At 43.5% G+C, this 18,935-nt stretch overlaps 1 long non-coding RNA gene across 2 annotated transcripts in view; it reads right to left on the bottom strand.

The window, feature by feature from the left end:
- The window catches only part of LOC132247725 (uncharacterized), a 40,769-nt gene that overhangs the window by 18,308 nt on the left and 3,526 nt on the right, over window positions 1-18,935 (bottom strand). Inside the window, exon 1 of one of the 2 annotated variants that reach the window (XR_009459081.1) lies at window positions 7,236-7,687. The exons of the other annotated variant lie outside the window; for it this stretch is intronic. This is a non-coding gene — a long non-coding RNA (uncharacterized LOC132247725). Of the gene's footprint in view, window positions 1-7,235; window positions 7,688-18,935 lie in introns of those variants that run through there. 2 annotated transcript variants of the gene reach the window in all.

The following is an 18,935-nucleotide window of genomic DNA, read 5'->3' as shown; positions in this document are numbered from 1 at the left end:
CGCACACTCATGTATTAGCCAGTGCATTTTAAAACATCCAGATCTGATAAAGGGAATATTGGAATCTCTCTATCTGCAACGTGACTGAATGTCTAACTGGAATGGACGTGTGTTTACAATGGCAGCTCAGCATCTGTTTACTTACTTCACTCCTGCATACATCAAAATTATTGAGCCAATCTGATCCAGAGATTGCTATGTCGCCTGCAGTCACACTGTGCGGTTGTGCCTCCCGCTGCTGGGTGGGCAGGAAACATGGGGTCCCCAGACCAAAGACAGCAGAGAGCCCCAAGCCCACAGCGGGCAGCCCACATCCACCCTCACCCTGCTCGGCTCCACTCCGGCTGTGGCAGGGAGCAGGAAGAAGAGGAGGGCGTATTCCCCGTCACCTCCTGCCCAGCTGGGTCCACCCAACCTCCCCCACAGGCAGACAGTGCCAGCCTCTTCCCATTGGGGGGGTTGGGCAGGGCTGGCTCGGCCAGGCTTGGATTTGGGGGGGGGGGGGGGGGGGCTATAGCCATCCCCAAATTCACCTTCGCCCCACCATAGCCACCCCTCCCAGTGCTGCCACTGCCACTGCCCACCCTGCGCAACTGAGGCCGTTCTGTTCCCACCCACTCCGAGCCCAGCCCTCACACTGCGAAGAGGCTGACACTGCCCCTGCCAGGACCACCACACCCTTACCGTGCTCCCATGGGGCACAGAGGCCCACCCCATCCTTGGCAGCGGCAGTACCAGGAGGGGCAGCAGCTCCTCCCCCAGCTGGAGCCTAGGGCCCTAATAAATCTTAATCTGCCACTGGTCATGATGCCTCCAAGCAGCTGCCTCAATCCTGCCCGGCTCCCACTCCTGCTTCCCCGATACTCACCCTGATTCCTCCCCTGCCACATCTTAATTTTAAAAGGTAGGTTGCTCTCTCCCTCCATCTCTTGGTATTTGCTCCCACAGGCTCTACTTACCTTGTGGACTCCTTCCACCCCTACAGCCATGACCATGCCCTGTGGGTGGTATACAACTTCACCCATCCCCACCACCATGTCTGGCCCTCTCTGGTCTCAACCTTTGTTGGGGCTTTGGTCTTCCCAGCCTTAGATCCTTTTCTCTAGCTACATCCCCTCAGCTTAGGTCCACTGTGCCAGACCTTGGATTTTGGGCTACAGCCCTGTCTCATCCCTTTTTGGGCTCTGGGCCCCTATAGCCTAGTCTGGCCCTTTTTCAGGGTCTGGGCCCCTTGGCCTTGTTCTCACCCTTCTCAGACTATGGACTCTAGCCCTCCCAGCCTCAGCCCACCTCTCCTGCCCCTCCCTGGTTCAGGCTATCGGTCCTCTCAGCCTCAACTACTTGCTCCTTGCGCCCCAGCTCCTGTAATGGCTCAAAGCTAGACATACCTCTCATGGCACCCCTCGTTCCTCACGTCCCTGCCCTGCTAGGGCTCAGTAATGTGCCCTTCAGGCACCCCTGTGATCTCCCCCTCACCTTTTACAGCCACATCCAGTCCACTGGTTTCTTAATAAGAACAGAAACGGGCTATATAACAACACTCTCCCTCCTGCAAGCCCTAAGTCCCCGTTTCACTTTACTTGCAACTCACAGGGACTTCTTGGGTACTGGTCAGTCCCTCTCCTGCAGCCATCCTGCTCAGAGCTCCTCTCCCTGATGTCTGAAGGACCAGACCATCAGCTACTGATAAATCCCTTCTGGATCTCTATGGGACCCTACCACCTCCCACCCTTTGGCTGCTGGCTCTTTGCAGCTCCTTGAAGACCTGTGTTGGGTGAGTTTCCTGTTATACCCCAGACTAGCAGTTCTGTTCATGGTAGAAGTCAGGGCCAGACTGAGCTCCCCAATTGAGGGGCCAGGCTTTTAGTATGCTGGGCTCCAACCCTTTTGAGTCACCTGGCCTTCTCCTTGCCCAGAGGCTCCTAATTAGCCCAGCAATGAATCTACCCTCACATGTAATGACTTAAATGCTGATCTGCAGCCATACCCTCTCCCCTGCTGCTCTTTAACTCTGTAGATTTTCCTGGCTGCTTGCATATTCTGCAGCTGACTCCTGTAGCTACCTACCAGCTTGCAACTCTCTGCCTGTTTCCTACCTCATGAGTGGCAAGGGTTAGGGGCCCCTGATACATTCCCCTTTTTCAAGATTATTTCTTTGCTTGTCACAACGCAGACACAGGAAGAGAGGGAGAGGGTTGCTCAGTCCCATGGAAGTTTCTGTGCTTCCCTGGAGAGTAGACTTTTCTCATTAGTCCCAATAAGGAATCTGGATGTTTAAAAGAGCAAATCTTAAAATAAGATTACACGTACCATGTTGTCCCAGCCAAAAAATGTTCCTAGGTTCAACAGCAGCCCAGATAAACTGGCACAGTTCACAGCAACATGTTGATTGGTGCATAGAAGATAATGGGTATTTGTATGTGCACACAACTATTCCCTCATTCGTAAGGAACATTATAAAGTACCTTTAGGGTCTATTATGCATTATTAATAAAGCACCATAAAGGCAGATGGCACTTTGTACAACAAAAAAGGCCTGGTTCTCTACTGTGCGACCTATCAAAGCAGTGTCAGTCCACCGATTTCAATGGATTTATGCAAGCAGAGAACTGATGGAATGCAGCAACAAAGTGAGCTAAAAGGTCCCACCTTAAAACATCTTACGGTCTCAGGCCTTGATCTCAAAAAGACTTGTATATGAGCTTAATGTTATACACGTAAGTAACTATTTAAAACATTGAAATCAAAGAGTTATGCACCATGCATAAAATCCTTGCAGCATCCAGGCAAAAGTTAAATAAGGAAGACATAAGATGACACACATGAGCATAGGGTTGAGCCAAGCGAGGACAATCAGATCATCTGGCTGCTTGGAGGGCTAGTGTTCATGCATGGCTGGCTGGGTTAGCTAAGAAAAGCATGAAAAAGGGCACCAAGATCAGAGTTTTCCTCCATTCATTTCTATTAGTTATCTAGTTTGGCTAAAATACCTAGTCTTTTCCCAGCTAATTTCCTCATTGAATTAAAATAGTTGGAGGCAATCCAGTGTTGAATTACCCTCCTAGTTCCCACATGGCAACTATTTCACTGGGGAAGTGTGCTACAATTTTATGCCAGGAAGTACAGATTCTGGGAACGATGCCACAACTTCTGCCAATCAACTTTTTGGAGTTGACACTGCTTCACCATGTTTGAAAGTGCCACTTCTTGAGACATATGAAAATAATTCCTTCATTTTTAGGTCAGAAATTGCCCTGAAGCACACATTCCGCATTACAAAAGAAACTGGAGCTAAGAAAGATCCATTCTGCCACTGAGATGTACATAACTGAGTACAGAATTCTTCTGTGGTCTTGCCCAGAAAGTCCTTTAATTCCTTATAGTCAGTGAGGTTGCACAGCAGTGGATTATGATCCAAAATGCTTGCTTTGGATGGCCTGTCAAATTTCAACCTCAAGTGAGATCTACTTTCATTAGAAAAATTACCAAATTCTTTCAGCCAAAAGAGGAGAGTCAGGGCCTGATTATTTTCTACAAATTTAGCTTGATAACATTGTAGGATTTTTTTACTTGAAAAAGGAGGAAGTAAAAGAGCTAGTGCAATTCTGTTCTGCACATCATTGTTAATAAAGGTTCAGTTATCATTGAGACCTGGTCCTCTCAGCATGCTGTGCATGTCCTAACATAAACATAACTGGCCCAAACAAAACAGATGCTGCTGGATGCAGGGTTCAGGGAAGCAGCTTTGTGCTGTAGGAAGGAGCACTGCTTTGCTTTCATGCCCACTTGGCTAAAGGAGTAAACAAGATGTACCTTATCTGAATCTGATCTCTTAGTCTGCTGAGTCTTAATTAGCAACAGAGCTTATGGGGGCAAACAGACGTCATCTTTGTGCTACACTAACAATTATTATGGTGGCACAATGGGAAAGCAAACAGATGTCTATACCATTTATCATGCTACAAATGCCCAAATTTGTGGTCCTGACAAAAGGTGGTTAACAGTTTCTTCAGTTTTATTGTAGCTTTATGGTGAAAGACTGTGGGCAGCCTGGAGCTGCCTGCACTTTCCAGCTGCCCTGAGCCTGTACTCCCAGGGCTAGAGGTTCCTGATGCTGCATGCCTGGGAATTGCTGCACAGGACTAGGTCCCTCAAACTGCCAAAGGCTCCTGCCCAGCTTTTTCCTCTTACAGAGATGTGCCCAGGGTGCATCTCTGCAAGCAAACACTGTTGTCCCACAGGATCAATGGGCAAGACAAAGGGCAATGTGCATTTTTCCCAATGAAGCAGATCAGCTGAGCTGGAATGTGTCCTGGCACAGCTGATCCACTTCCATTTGGAGACATCAGCTTATACCCAACAGAAATCATGCCTGCTACCTCAGACAGTACTTCTAGAAACTAGATCAGGAGGCTCACTGGTGCCCTTGCTACTCAGAAGGAGCCGCAGAGGCCCAAAACACCCACCTTACCTCAGAGCGTCTGTAGCTGCCTCTGGCTGGCATACAAACGAGCCTCCAAGGACTCCAGAAAGAAGTTTTTTTACTCTGTTCTTAAAAAAGAAATGCAGCAAAGAGAAGATGCACAACCAGCATACCCCATTTACACTCCTAGTCTTGGGACTGAGACAAGGTTATGTTCTTATTTGGAATATGCCCTTGTCTGTACCCACGGCAAACCATAAAATGCTCACTTGGGAGCTCACTTCATTTTAATAGCAGCCCTGATGGTGACTATTAAAAGAAACTGAAGAGAGCTAGCCAGTTTGGAGGCTGCTGCTACCACAGCACTGAGAGTGCTGACTATTTAACAAGCCATCACTGCAACAGTATTAGCAGCCCAAGAAGCTGACTAGTTCCCTTTATTTTCCAGTAATCATGGTTGGGGCTGCTATTAAAAGCCTTGAAAATGAGGGGAAATACCAGCCACTTAATTGACTAGCTCCTGCCATTTTCAAGGCTTCTGAGTGCAGCTCTAAGACACCTACTGTGTCTGTGGTCCAACTAGAGGGCATACATTTGGTGACAAAGCAGATGGACACAGTTACAGTGAGGATGCAATTAGCAGCAATACAATGACTTTACCCAATAGATAGGCTGAAAAGCTGTGCTGTAAGTGTGCCCACAAATAGTTACCATGGCTATGAATGCAAACCAGGCAACTACATGCACAAATGGCCAACTGGTTACATAAGTAACAATTTGTGCACACAACCGCTGGTTTGGAATATGCAAATGAGTGTGCAAAAAAGTGTGTACATTCTACAAATCAAGCCCTAAATATCCACTAGCCTGTGTATGTGTAACATATGTATGTTGTAAAATAAAGCTAGCAGATACGCATTCTATTCCCAAAAGCCACTAGGCTCCAAATACTTTTTCTGACCTTACCATAGCAATGATTATTTGACTTTGACTGAACTTTTTCTGGCTACAGCAGTGCCCATTAAGGGCTTTCTTTTAAGCCATCCTTTATATAACCACAGGACCATAGATAAAATGCTGCTTCAATTTAAGTTCTATATCAAGGTAAGTGCACCAGGCCTGTTTCATCTCCTTGAATAGTTCAGAGAGACCTCTTCACAAAGCATGACTCATGGCAGCTGTAAAGCAGCTAACAGTAATTGCTTGCTCTATCTGGCTTCCAAGCAAATGAGAAGATGGACCTGAGGAAAAACAGAGTAGAACTGACACGTGTAAAACAAGTATGTTATAAGTACAGGATAATCAACTATGACAAATGCACTCATAAATGTATAATTGCTACATGATATTGGGAAGGAAGCTGAGGAGGTACTGGTTTTGGATTCACAAATTGGAGAAATGAGAGCTGGAAAAGAAATAAGAAGCTACCTGGGACCAATGCAAAATTGTCATCTATTACTATGGAGGGATTGGGGAAGTAACGTATGAGCCAATCTGGCTAAGAGACAAGGTTCAGGGGGCTACTGAAGCCAAACAGAAATCTTTCAAAATTTGGAAATCTAACTGTAGCGAAGTCAATAACTAGGATCATAAATTACAGCAGGCAAAAAATAGGAGGTAAATTGCAAGGGGATTTGAAAAGCAAACAGCTAATTGGGTAAAAACAAACAAGGAGCAGTTCTTTCATAACCTCTGAAGCAGGAAACATGCGAAGACTCGGTTTGCCCATTGGATCAGCAAGGTTTAAAGTGCACAGTTAAAATTTTCTTTCTATCAGTCTTTAGTTCTTCCTTCTTTTTTCATGTCCTTGTGAAAAGGTGCTTAGCAGAATTCACAACTTCACAGGAATCTGACAGGGCTATGCCATGAGTGCTATGGCCTGGAACTTGCAGTCTCTGGACCTTAATGCCTGTGCCACCCCAGCCCCAGTCTTTAACAATAAAGACATTAATGGGATATTGATATACTGATCCCCAAGTTGCACTTTTCAAGTTATGAAGCCAATATCAAAGCCTCAGGTGCCAAAAATAGATGGTGGAGCAACAGAATGATCTAAAAGCACCAAGTCACTAGACCCATATACTATATACAAATATTCTGAAGAAGCTTAAATATGAAGCGGCTGGTCACCTAACATTACGCAGCTTGGTATGGTAAGCATTAAAACAGTTGCAGAGGATTTGAGGGCAGAAATGCTGTACCCCCATTTAAATGAAAGAATTATAGACTGGCAGGCCCCTCCATTTTGAAACAAGAAAGAGAGCTACAAAACACCTGGAACACCTTGACAAAGCAGAGACGGATTACAATGGTTTTTGCTAAGAGAAATCGTGTCTCATTAGTCTCTTAGAATTCTTTGAGTATTTCAGACAAGCAGTTGATAAATGAGAACCAGTTGACAACATTTGTTTAGGCATCCAAAAGGCTGTCAATACAGTTACCAAAGCAGCTAAGCATTCATCGACTGGGAGACATAGTATTGTCATGATTTTTTTTTAAAGTATATGCAAGCACACACACGTATATGCATATAAACACCTGACGATGAAACAAAAAGCAGAAAGTAGAAATAAATGGTTGGTTTTCATTCTGGCAAAAATGCTGATGGCAGTAACCTCATGGTTCCATGCTAGGTCTAATGTTATTTATTGTATTTATTCATGATCAAGAAAAAAAAGCTGACCTGTGGGGAGGCAAACTTCCAAAACACACAAAGTTATTTGGCTTAGTCAAGAGCTCTCTCTCAACTTCTGAGGAACTTGAGAGAGAAGGTAAATGGGTGACTATGAGCACACATAAGCTTTCTACTTACTGCTATGCTGGAATACCTCTGACTCATCCCACCGTGCCTTGTTGGTTTGGTTCTTTTAGGGAGGTTGAATGACTCCTGGCACAAAAGTCCATCTGGCTGGGTCACAGCTCTTCTGCAGGGTTCCACTTTCCCTACACCCTACTCTTTTTCCCTTGGGTCTGTGATGAAAGATCCCTATTGGTCTTGCATGGGGATTTCTATCTGGATCCACTCTCTGGACTCCTCAGAGTACCTTAGTTCATCATTTAGTGATTTTGTGAAAGGGGAATGGGAGCTGCTATCTGGTTGTTAAGCCAATTGGTTATCCATTAGCAAGACATTCATTCCATTCAATTTCTCATGTGTCTTCACTCATGAAGCTCAGCTAATTAAGGTCATGCATTCATTCAATATGTTTGCAGATCAACTTAAGGTACAGACAGAAGTAACAATTTCCACCTGATCTGGCCACAGGAAGCAGTTTATAGCCATGACCAAATGCAAGGGCATGGCTAGAGACAGCTTCAAAAATAGCCAGACAGGTAAAAATCAGTACTGGGAACATAACCAGTATAAACCAGAAGGTATAGGGGACACTACAACGCCCCGAGGGGGCAGGGTTCAACAACAGTTAGACACTTACAATCATAGACATATTCATCCAGTTGACAAAAGACAGGGTTAACCAAAATATACAACACAAACAGCAGAACAAACAATACTGGTTGGTGAAATATAGAAGGCACAAAATACAAAATGTTAAATAACAAGGAATATAGGGTCTAGGTACCTGGAGGAGGGAGAAAGCAGGAAAACACAATGGCACCTTTCCATTAAAACAAGAATTTCTCCCTGTTATTTCACTCACCCCAAGTCATCCTAGCAGGGACTTGAACTCAGCTGTCCCCCATGGTAGACAGAAATTCTACCACACAGCCACCAGTGCTAATATTATGCCAAACTGCTAGGGGTCTTGGCCTTCCAGGAGCCCCAGCCTCACATCAAGCTGTCTGGCTTCTGATTGGAGGAGCTGGAAGCAGAGCTGGAAACCTCTCAGGTCTCTGCTAAGATCCTTGCTGGATCGGGGGAGCCTCTCCTGCTGGCCGTACCCTCTCGTAGGGGAACCTGGAGCCCAGCAGGAAGCCTCCCCTGCCGGCAGCAAGCTGCGCTGCTGAGGATCCAACTGCTGCCTGCAGGTCCTGCTCCTTCAGGTGCTTCTGGGGCAACTGCTCCCGTCCTGCTGGCCCAGCTCTTGCCAGATCTTTGAAGCTCCTTCCTCGTGGTCCCTAGCTGGTATCTCCTGAGTCAGCTGTGCTGCCCCTTTTATCCCCCTCCAGGTGACCCAAGGGGCCAATCAGGGGACATGGAGGGTGAGTCTCTGGGGCCTGATTGGTGAGGAAAGGGAATCCCAAGTCTTCCAATCATCTTTTACCCTTTCAAAACTCCTGGGCTAAGTCACTACCAGCTAGCCCATCACAGAAGTACTAAACCTAATGCGCAGTAGCAAAGACACATTAATGAACATGTAGATGCACCCACTTCGTAACAAAGTTAGTACTGCAGAAGTAGAGGGGGCTCAGTGAGGAAATATATTAAGGGCCTGGAAAAATTCTAGTGGGAAGAGAAATGAAACACTGGGATTGTTTACCTTATAAAGGAAAGGAAGAAGAGGTTGTATGATATACAAAACAATGAATAGTCTAGAACAGATAGAATAGTCACTTGTGGCCAGAGCCGTCCCTTTGTTAGGGCAAATCGGGGCACCCACCCCAGGCCCCATGCTTTGGGGGTCCCCGTGGAGCTGGGTGGAGAGGCCGCGGCCCCTTCTGTGGGGCCCACCTGCAGCTGGCAGCTCAGCCCCGTGCCACAGAAGAAGCGTCTGGTTGCTTGCCCCTCCTCCCCCACCAGTGTGCACCGCTGGCTTCATGTCCACTGAAGAGTGGCTCGTCTGGGACACGCAGGATCTGCTTGGCCCTGGGCACCAAATTTTGTGGCTGAGAAAAAGGAGGCATTCAGTTAAATGGTGAGTGGGAAGTTCTAAATTATTTCTTCTACTACATGACCTGTAATTAAACGATGGAATTTATTTTCAAAGGTGTTACAGACAAGAGTTTAACACAGTCCAAAACTGGATTAGCTATTTAGCAACTGAGAACATCCAATATAGCAGGGGTTTTCATCCTTTTTGGATCAGTATACCCCCAGCGGCTGGACATGGAGCAGGGCAGGGGGTGAGGGGTGGCACACGGCCAGATACAGAGCGGGGGGGCGAGGGAGGCTGGTGCATGGCTGAACGCAGAGCATTCCCCACCCACCGCATCCGGCTGGGCAACACCTGCACAGCAGCTCGGGATGGTGTGTGGTGGCACTCCATCCCTGTCCACCCATGCGTACCCCCAGTTGACAACCCCTGCAATATAGCATGCAGTATATCAAATAAACATTAGTCTGTGGAATGAGCTGTTAAACCTCAGGCCTAAGAAATTAAAGCTGTCTCTCTCAGAAAACTGGAGGAGGACTAACGCATTGTTCAAGTTACCTCCTATCTGCCTTAAATATCCTGACACCTTCCCCTGCAGCAAAAACATAAATTTAAATTTTAGCACAGAACGGTGTGCGGAAGAGGGAGGCACTTACCTCCTTGCCCAGACTGCCTCCTTGCCTCGGTGCAAGCTCTGCTAACACAGGCTGCAGCAGAAATACAAGCTCCTTGGGGCTACCATTCTGGTGCCCCCCCTGAATCGGCATCTGAGGCTGGTGTCCCCGCCACCCACCCCCAATTTATGCTACTGGGCTGAAGCATTTGGTACTGGCCAGTATCAGGGACAGACATGGGACTCGCTGCACCTCGGGATCTGATCTGCTACGGCAATGCCTGCGTCCCTATTTTGTTGATTACAAAAATGCATCTGAATTTAGTGTAGGGACCAAGAAAACGCAAGTACAAGTCTTAACCAGCAGTTTTCTCAGACAGGTTGTGGAAAATAGCAAGTCTAAAGGCTCCAGAAGAGTACAATGAAGGCAAACTGTGGTTAAGAACTAGAGTTGGTTATTTTAGGGTTCAGTAGAACCCAGATTATTCAAATCTGAGCAGGTCACAACACACTTAGTTCACAAAGGATTGTCAAATCAAGGACGAGCTGCTCAGCTGATACCTGTGGTTTTACTCCACAGGGCACCATTTCTCCAGACACCTGGAGCACCTCAGCCGCTCCACACAGTTGTTTGCTGTAGCTCTTTACACTCCCAAGAACTCTGGGTTTAGTGCTCGTTGAGTGGGAGAGGGTGGATGCAGCCTGCTCTGGGGCACACTGGAAACACAGTATAGATAAACCCTGAGAGATCACCTACTCTCATTGCTTGCATCTGGATGGAAGATTTTTCAGGCTGGAAACAAAATACAATATTTTCACCCCTGCTGATGTGCCCTTTTGTTCTATTAAGGTAAAATGCAGGCAAATGGCATGTATTTGCTTGAACATACATGGCTACTTGCAGATGTTAAAGAAACCACTTTATTTAACTCCATGTACTCCTGCGCCAAACCCAGCACATGCCCAGAAGAGGCGCCACGTTAGTTGGTTGGACCCGGCTCACCTGACATCTGTATAGATCGGGCACTTTAGTGAGGCTTTTTTGGTGCTTTTATCTAATAGCTGATTGAATCGGTTGAGTAACATTTGTGGTACCATAGGCAGGTCTCAATGGTCTTATCTTCTTAGATCAACAGTTCATAGGTACATTTATCTTTGCAAACAAAAGGAGAAGAAGAAAAAAGCTGTGTGTATCAGCTGTACATATACCTCTGCATGTTGGAAATTCACAGTGCAATTTGAGTTCCAATTTGAGTAAGGGAGGAGATGTGAACATGGAAAGAGTTAAAAATAGATTAACATTGGCTCAGGATACTAGTTACTCCCATTTTTCCATTCCCGGTGCCCAAATCTTTTGGCTACAAAAGGATACGTAAGTTGAAGCTGTTTTGTTTTGTTTTAATGTTTATCTTTAACTATTGCCTTCACTGAATCTCTGATATATTCTAATATTCCCATTAGCCAGTCAGATACCAATATACCCCGCATGCATTCAAACTATGTTAAGATTAATTATTTGGCACCCTTTACATAGAATAACAGAACTGTAAGAGACTTCAAGGTCATCTAGTCCAACTGCTGGCTCTAGACAGGATCATCTCTATCTCTAAACTATGCCTAACAAATATTTATCTAACCTATACTTAACTTCTAGTGCCAGAGATTCTATAACCGCTACACAATAAGATCCCATGCTTAACCATGCTCACAGTTAGGAAGTTCTTCCTAATGCCTGCCTAAATTGCCTTTGTTGCAATTTAAGATAGCTGCTTCTTGTCCTGTTCTCTCCTGGACAATGTTTTTTGAGTTTGAAGATAATTATCAAACTTTGCTTTAGTCTTCTTAGACTAACTACTCGCAATTCTTCCACCTTTTCCTCATGTCCATGACAGTTCAGCAAACTATTTAAGCATATGCTTAACCACAGACATATTTTAAGTTCTACTGAATCCATTTGGGACTTCAACACATGATTAAAGTTCATTTGAGCTCAAGTGCTTTGCCAGATAGAGATGATCTGTTGACTCAGGCTTTAAAATACCACTGTAAATAGATTTGCATTATGGTGGTAAAACCTGTTGTTCGAGTTGATTTTTTATTTACATTCCTATAAAATTTTTATATAGCTGCCTAACTTTGTATGATGTTTAGAAAAATAAGATTCTAAGGGATCAGTCTAATATCAATTCCACTAGTGTGGAACCCTAACAACTATCCTACGAGAAATGTTGGCATTTTATTTCCATTCTGACTTGGAATGAAAACAAATATTTTCACAATTTCCTTCCTTGGACATTTTGACAAGGTTTGGTTCTGGAAGTCTTTTGTTCACTTCAGAATGTTGTTCGTTCACTTCAAATTGTGTCTTATTTTTTTAATTTTGACATTTAATTTTTATATTATTTTATATAATATAAAATATAAATATATTTTATATTATATCATGACAGTCAGGCATAGTACACCGTGTACTCAAAATATAACATATCATAACTGAATCTCTCAACTATTATGCTACGATTATTTTATTTTTAAAACCATTATGGATAGGTGTTCTTTTCAACTTTCCTACATCAAAGGTGCCCCCTGCTCATGTGTGAATTAAATGGTTTAATGCACAGACCCAAAAAGAAAAATAGATAAGAAGTTTATAAGTATCAGTGAATGCTACCCTAATTTGTTTGATAAATAAAATAAAAATAGAACGTTTTGGCATACCAATGGCAGTAGTGCATATCATGTCATGAAATAATATTAAAATAATTTAAAATGAAACTGCACAATGTAAATAATAAAATAAAATAAAAATAATATCAAATTAAAAACATATCAATAAAATTTGAGATCAAATGCTGAAATTCTCCAAAACAAAACACACGGGGGGAGGGAAAGAAATCCTTTTTCATAACATTGTTGTCTTTTAAGGCTGAATCTGGTTTCAACTTAGTGATACAAGCAGCTCCTTTTAAATTAGCATGGTTATTTGTGTGATAAGCAAGCAGCATTGGCTCCTGAAGTACATTTTTCCTTCTTACAAAAAAAGAAAGTGATGAAAGATTTGCAGTGCCATAAACTCTCTCTCTCTCTCTAATTCATTGGTCTGATGAAAGCAGTTTACACTTTGCATATGCTAAAATTCTGATTTCGAAAAAACAGTTTATAGTGAGTGAGCCAGAGCTACTGTGGATACCACACATTAGGAATGATGATGATTAGGCCTCCTGGTAATTTTGAGTAAGTTAAAGTCATACCCTGGTAGCCATAGCTTCTTTTGGACAGGGGACATCTTCTTGTCCTGTGTTTGTACAGTACCTAGCACTACAGGCTCATGGATCATGACTAGGGCTACAGTCAGGCACTACTGCAAATATTTTGACTAACCATTTCAATAAAGCTCCAGAAAACAAGGATATTCCCAGTATTCTTTTCCACATCACTTTTAATACTATATTTAAAATGCAAAAATAATCTAAATTAAATCAATAGGATCTTCATGATTTTTCAACATATTGGTAAATGTATTACACTAATTACTTCAGTGTTGCTAATGCTTCTGCACCAAAAGACAGACGACTAAGTGCCACATGCCCGCTGATTCAACAGCCACCCAGTACAAACCTATCTAAAAGCATAACAGATAAAACCGGAATTTGCAGCTGTGAATTGCAGACTAGCAGAGAAGAGAAAACATCTAGTGAGCAGACGTTTCATAGAGGAATGTCCTCTCTTAAAGATAAGGCTGTTGTAGACTGCCCCTAAAAATGATTATCACACACGTGTGCTGATCTTGTTTGGGTAACAGACTGAAAGACAATTGTTCAGTTCTCAAATATTTTAATATTTTCATAGCCTGGACCAGAACTGGATGGAAAGATTTTAATTGTTTCAGATTTAAAATAATAACAAGACAACTAGCCAAAGATCTACGAAATGAACATATCATTAACAATTAATACAATGAAATCCCAGCAACACAAAACTAATCGTAAACAAGAACTTAGCCAGAGTCTTAAAACACATCTCTCTTCCCTCCTCAGTATTATAGAAACTGTACTGTGTCTTCCCAAAACTCTTTATCAAACAACACTGTCTTTTGCTCAGAAAGTCACTGAATTCAGGTTTTTCTAAAACCTTGAGACTAAGGAGTTCCAGAATCCAAACACACTGATAGCTACCCTCTTTTATAATGAGGGCTACTTAAGTACCACTGCTGACCAGTCATGGTGGTTCCCCAGATAAAACCAGGGATCTCATAGACCTGATCCAACTTGTGACATTCAAAACACCTCTCATTCACAACAATGCAACCACCAGGTGGCAAATACAGCATTTTGTTGCATAGAAAAATAATGAAGGCAAGTATTTCATTCCTTTTAAAAGTCTTTCAATGCTGTTGAGAGCCAGAAGTAGAGCAAAAAGCTAGCATTGTGTACCCAGCTTGCTCTCTATCAACCACTGTCAAGTGCACCAGGAACCAGCTGCAGGCCACAGATCCTAGTCTGAGTGCTGCTACTGCCCAAGACAGCAGTGTTACTGCAGTGTGTTTTGGTCATTACTGTAGCATACTGCAGATTCATTTTTTGTAAAGAAAGAAACAGTAGGTACTTATCACTGAAAACAATACAGGGTAATTTAGGAATCAATTTGAAAGTCTTTTCTTCTCAGAAAGAAGCCACAATGTTAGAACCCAATTTAAACAAACTAGAGAAATTCTGCTAATGAAGATAGGAAAATGGATCAACTGGTTTCATCACCAAAAGAAGACTCCTGTTGTGCTCAAGATTAGATTTTGAGAACGTGCAGTAGATAACCTCTGCATGAGCCTGAGATATTAGCTTGTGTCGCATCGCAAAATAAAATCCATCTCACAGATTAAAAGAAATTTTGATGAAGGATACAAGATCTGTAGCTGAATGTTACGTTTGATTTAACAGTGCTAGACTGGCATATGCAGTGGCGTTACATGCACCATGAAGAGAACATTGTTATTCCAAAACATTTAATTACAGCATAATAAGACTTACCCTAAGAATAGTCCATTGTCAAGAGAAGAGAGAGGGTACTTTTGTGTGGCTGCTTCAAACCAGCAGTGCATTATGTGATGGGAAGTTTTGACATCTGTTTTCAAAGTGAGTGGCTGGTCCCATGTCTTGATGCTCATATGGATGATAATGAGCACATTCATGCATTTTTTTTTTAATCCAAAATGGATCTCAGTGAGATTTACAAACTGAATGATGAAAGTATTTGGGGTGAAATATCACATCTGTTTACTAGCCCCTGCACAAGCAGTGTTTGGCCAGAGAAATTATCCAAGGAAAATTACAGTGGGATTCAAGCAGGCAAAATGTTACTGCCAGTTTGGCATGAAATGCCAGAGTTAATACTTCAGCTCTTGCAACACGCCCTATACTTCACTTTCCTGGGTCTGAGCAAGGGCACGCAGGCCTGCTAAGCCTGCCTTGATCTGCAGTGCAAAGCCTGCAATGAAAGATGCAACATATTTCATATATCCCCATCCATCCTGGTGCTGTAGTTGCACAGTTTGATCCCAAGGTCTGTGAGGTAATTCCATGCTAATTTCAGCAGATGTTAGAGGCTCAAATGCCTCTGAGGATCAGGCTTTTCATGGTGCACCAATCTGAACCATTTCAGGAGGTGGTCCAGAGCCCATTCAAGCAATGGGGTCTATGGCAAAGTCAGTTTCTGGACCTCTGGCCCCTTTGCAGCCATCATCTTTACTGCGGCCATCCCTGCTCCCTCAGCACCAGTCTAAACATCACATTTTCCTTGCCAAAAAGCATGTGATACATTACTATGGAGTTCACTCACATGGAAATGGCACTGTGTGGAATGACAGGTTAAATGCCAGCCAGGCTTTCTCCAATCCAATTATGAAGCAGCCCAACTCAGCTTCAGCTGCAAGGTCTGATGAAGTTCACTTCTGGGATGAAGATGTCGGCGACCCATTCCCTGACCAATTTCGTCAGGCAGATCGCCCGGTCACAGAAGTCTGCCTGAATTAGCTCAACCCCCAAACAGTGTGTGTGCACACATTACGTGTCCCTCTCTAGGCCCCAACACAGAGGATGTGAATCTACTGCAGCCCACAAACAGAGAGCCTGGCTGCCTTCTTGACTGACATGCTGAAGGCGTTAACTACCTACAGGCGTCCAGAACCAAAATCAAGGGTCTCTACAGCTCAACAAAAAAGTGTGTACGTGAATAATTTCCACTAAGAGCGTTCAGCTCCTGCAAAACAGCTTCAGTGCCCTTAACTCCCAAAAGCTCCATGCAGTAGAGTTAATAGTTTAACCCCCCTGAGAATGATGACAGAACTGTTGCTCTTAAGAACCATTTGCAACAACTTTATAGAAAACTATCACTACATGGAGAAGTCCCTACAAAGATTATTCTTAACAAGTATTACTTCAAGTCACTTAATTAGGGATACGGATCTGACCAGAGGCTGGTACCTTAAGTAGACAACCCAGACATAGAACTGAATGCGAGAGAGATCATACTTAGCCCACTAAACAAACTGACTTGCTCGATTCTTGTGCTGATTCCAAATTTAAGCCAGACACTGAAAAGAGAAGAGTTTTTCTTTAAGGTAGCTATGCTACAGAATGCACTTGTAAAATCATAAGCCTCGGTAAAAGAGACGTGATGATTTATGACAATGGAGAGTGGGAGAGTGTGTGTGTGCGCCTATGAGAAATGCAGTAAATTGTAGGAACATGAATAATTCCACTTAGTCACCTGGAAGCTGTGCGAAACTCACTTTTTTTTTCTTTGCTTTCTCTCTCGCTCAGTGTCTACAGAAACCACATGCAGCAGCAATGATGGCCTTGCATTGCTAGGATAACCTGTCTTTAACTCACTCCCACTTTTATTCTCTTGTCATCAGATCATTTAAATTGTTTGTTTAGTCTATAATTTCTGTTTCTGTTCCACTCTTTTTTTCACTTTGTACTTCTTCATTCTTTCTTTGAAATATAGTATCTTAGGTTTTACTACTTCTCTGCCTGTCTGGACCCCCCACTGAATTCTTACACACACACACACCCCTCCCATGCTCTGCATCTTTTCCTTTCCCACATTTCCTCTTCTTTTTTTAACTTTTCTCTCTTGTCTGCTGTTGACCCTCCAGAGATGGGCTCCTAACTTCCTGGTTGGCTTCCTACAAGACTAGCCTCCCCCCGTTGTTGGCAGGGAGTTCAGAGTAAGTGAGCAGCTGAACAAGGTGGCAGCAAATTCTTCTTCAGGAGAGGCTTGGCTGGTAAGTGCTCAGTTAAGTAAAGCTACCGTAGTAGTATCCCCATTCCATTCACATATGTAAGGCACAACTTGAACCTATGGAATACCCAAGTTTATAACTCCATGACAATTTCCCCAGCATGACTTGAAACACCTCCAGGCAAGCCAGTTTTCACTAAAGCCCCTGTAAGAAATGGTTTGTATAGCCATTGAGGCACTTACACCATATACAAGGCCAAAATTTACAGCATAGGAAAACTGAAAAACAGGGCCATGGTATACAGAATTGTTGACCAATATCTAAAAAGATGCTGATCAGATTATTGGAAAGCTGTTACAGAAAAAGTTAATACAGTAGCAATCTTAAGACATTCAAATGAATGCTCTTAGAAACATGGCTTGACTTCTGCTTTGGAAGCTGTCACATGTAGTCACATACAAAGAGGAATCTCATTCTTCACCTTTGCTCTGAATTACTGCATAGCACTCACAGTCATTCCCCATGGCTGTCTGCAGAGGACATAGACAACAGTTACCTGTAAGCCACCACTCTGAAATGGGCCAGGGGCAGGCTACCAGTCAGACTCATCTGGACAAACTCTGCCCTTAAAAGTCACTTAATTGAAAAGACTCCAGCTGTTTGAATCTGTTAGCAGGATGGTAGAGAACCAAAAATCTGTTCTGTTATTTTTTCAGGAAATCATACATTCTGAAAGCTGAATTAGCAGTATCTAGGGCACAAATGCTGTCTCAGTCTGTGGGAGGGGAAAAAATCTCTTTCAAACAGGCAACAGACTGAAAGCCAGGCAGAAACAACATGGTTATATTGAACAGTGAGAGTGATGAACCCCTGGAACAAACCACTACAGGGAGTGATGGATTCTTCATCTCTTAAAATCTTCATTTCAAGAGTGGGTGCATTTCTGAAGGACAGGTAATAGTCAAAATCAAGTTGTTAGGCTCCAAACAGCAGTAAATAGATTAAATTCTATGGCCTGAGATGTACGGGAATTCAGATTAACTAAACTAATGGTCCCCCTTGGCCACAAACTCCATGAAGTTGTGAAAGCTAAAATAATGCAATTCTCAAAAAGTGCTGTGAGAAAATTATGCCACATCTCTTCATTTCCAGACCCTTGGTAGAAGAAATTTTCACAATTTTAACATAAGGATCTGCTCATTTGGGTTACTGGCCACTGACAGAAAACTGAATAGCTCAAGAGGATCTGTACAGAGGAGAAATGGATTCAGGAATGAAAGAAGCAAAGAGGAACAGTTATGAAAACCAATCTAATTGCAGGAAGAGACCCAGAATAGCTTGCGAGCAAATAAGGACAAGATAGATTTGAATTTTAGAGGTCTCTACATGGAGAAAACAGGTACTGAATTGATTTGTTTCCTACCAATATGGCTTATATTAAAAGATAAACTTGTTTACAGTGAGAAGTACTACAGTATCCCTACAAAAACTGGATATAGTCAGAGGGAGATCATTCAGCCACAGTAATTGTAGACGTGTGGAGACGCTGCTCCGATGCACTGTAATTACAGCACGTCAGAGCAGACTGGATGCTCCAGCAGCCTCCCCATCTCCTGTATTCAGTGTCCCCACACTTCCAAATTGCAGTCGGGGTGCTTTAACTAAACCTTGTCAAACGCTTTAGTTAAAGCGTCCCTGCTGCCATTTGGAAGCACAGACCCTGAATACCCACAGCTGCTCTAATTAAAGCGCACCCCCTTCCCCACCCGTGGAGCACGTGGAAAGATGCACAGAGGTTTTACCTGGCCCCTAAGACATGTCATGTCCGAAAGAGGTGAGGGAGATAAGTCTTACTCAAAAACCCCAGCTGCCAGTGGTGTGGTGTCC

The sequence above is a fragment of the Alligator mississippiensis genome, chromosome 1, assembly GCF_030867095.1.
Source record: "Alligator mississippiensis isolate rAllMis1 chromosome 1, rAllMis1, whole genome shotgun sequence".
NCBI classification, from domain to species: domain Eukaryota; kingdom Metazoa; phylum Chordata; order Crocodylia; family Alligatoridae; genus Alligator; species Alligator mississippiensis.
The sequence above is the reverse complement of the archived record's forward strand: the minus strand, read 5'-3'. Positions and strand labels throughout refer to the sequence as shown.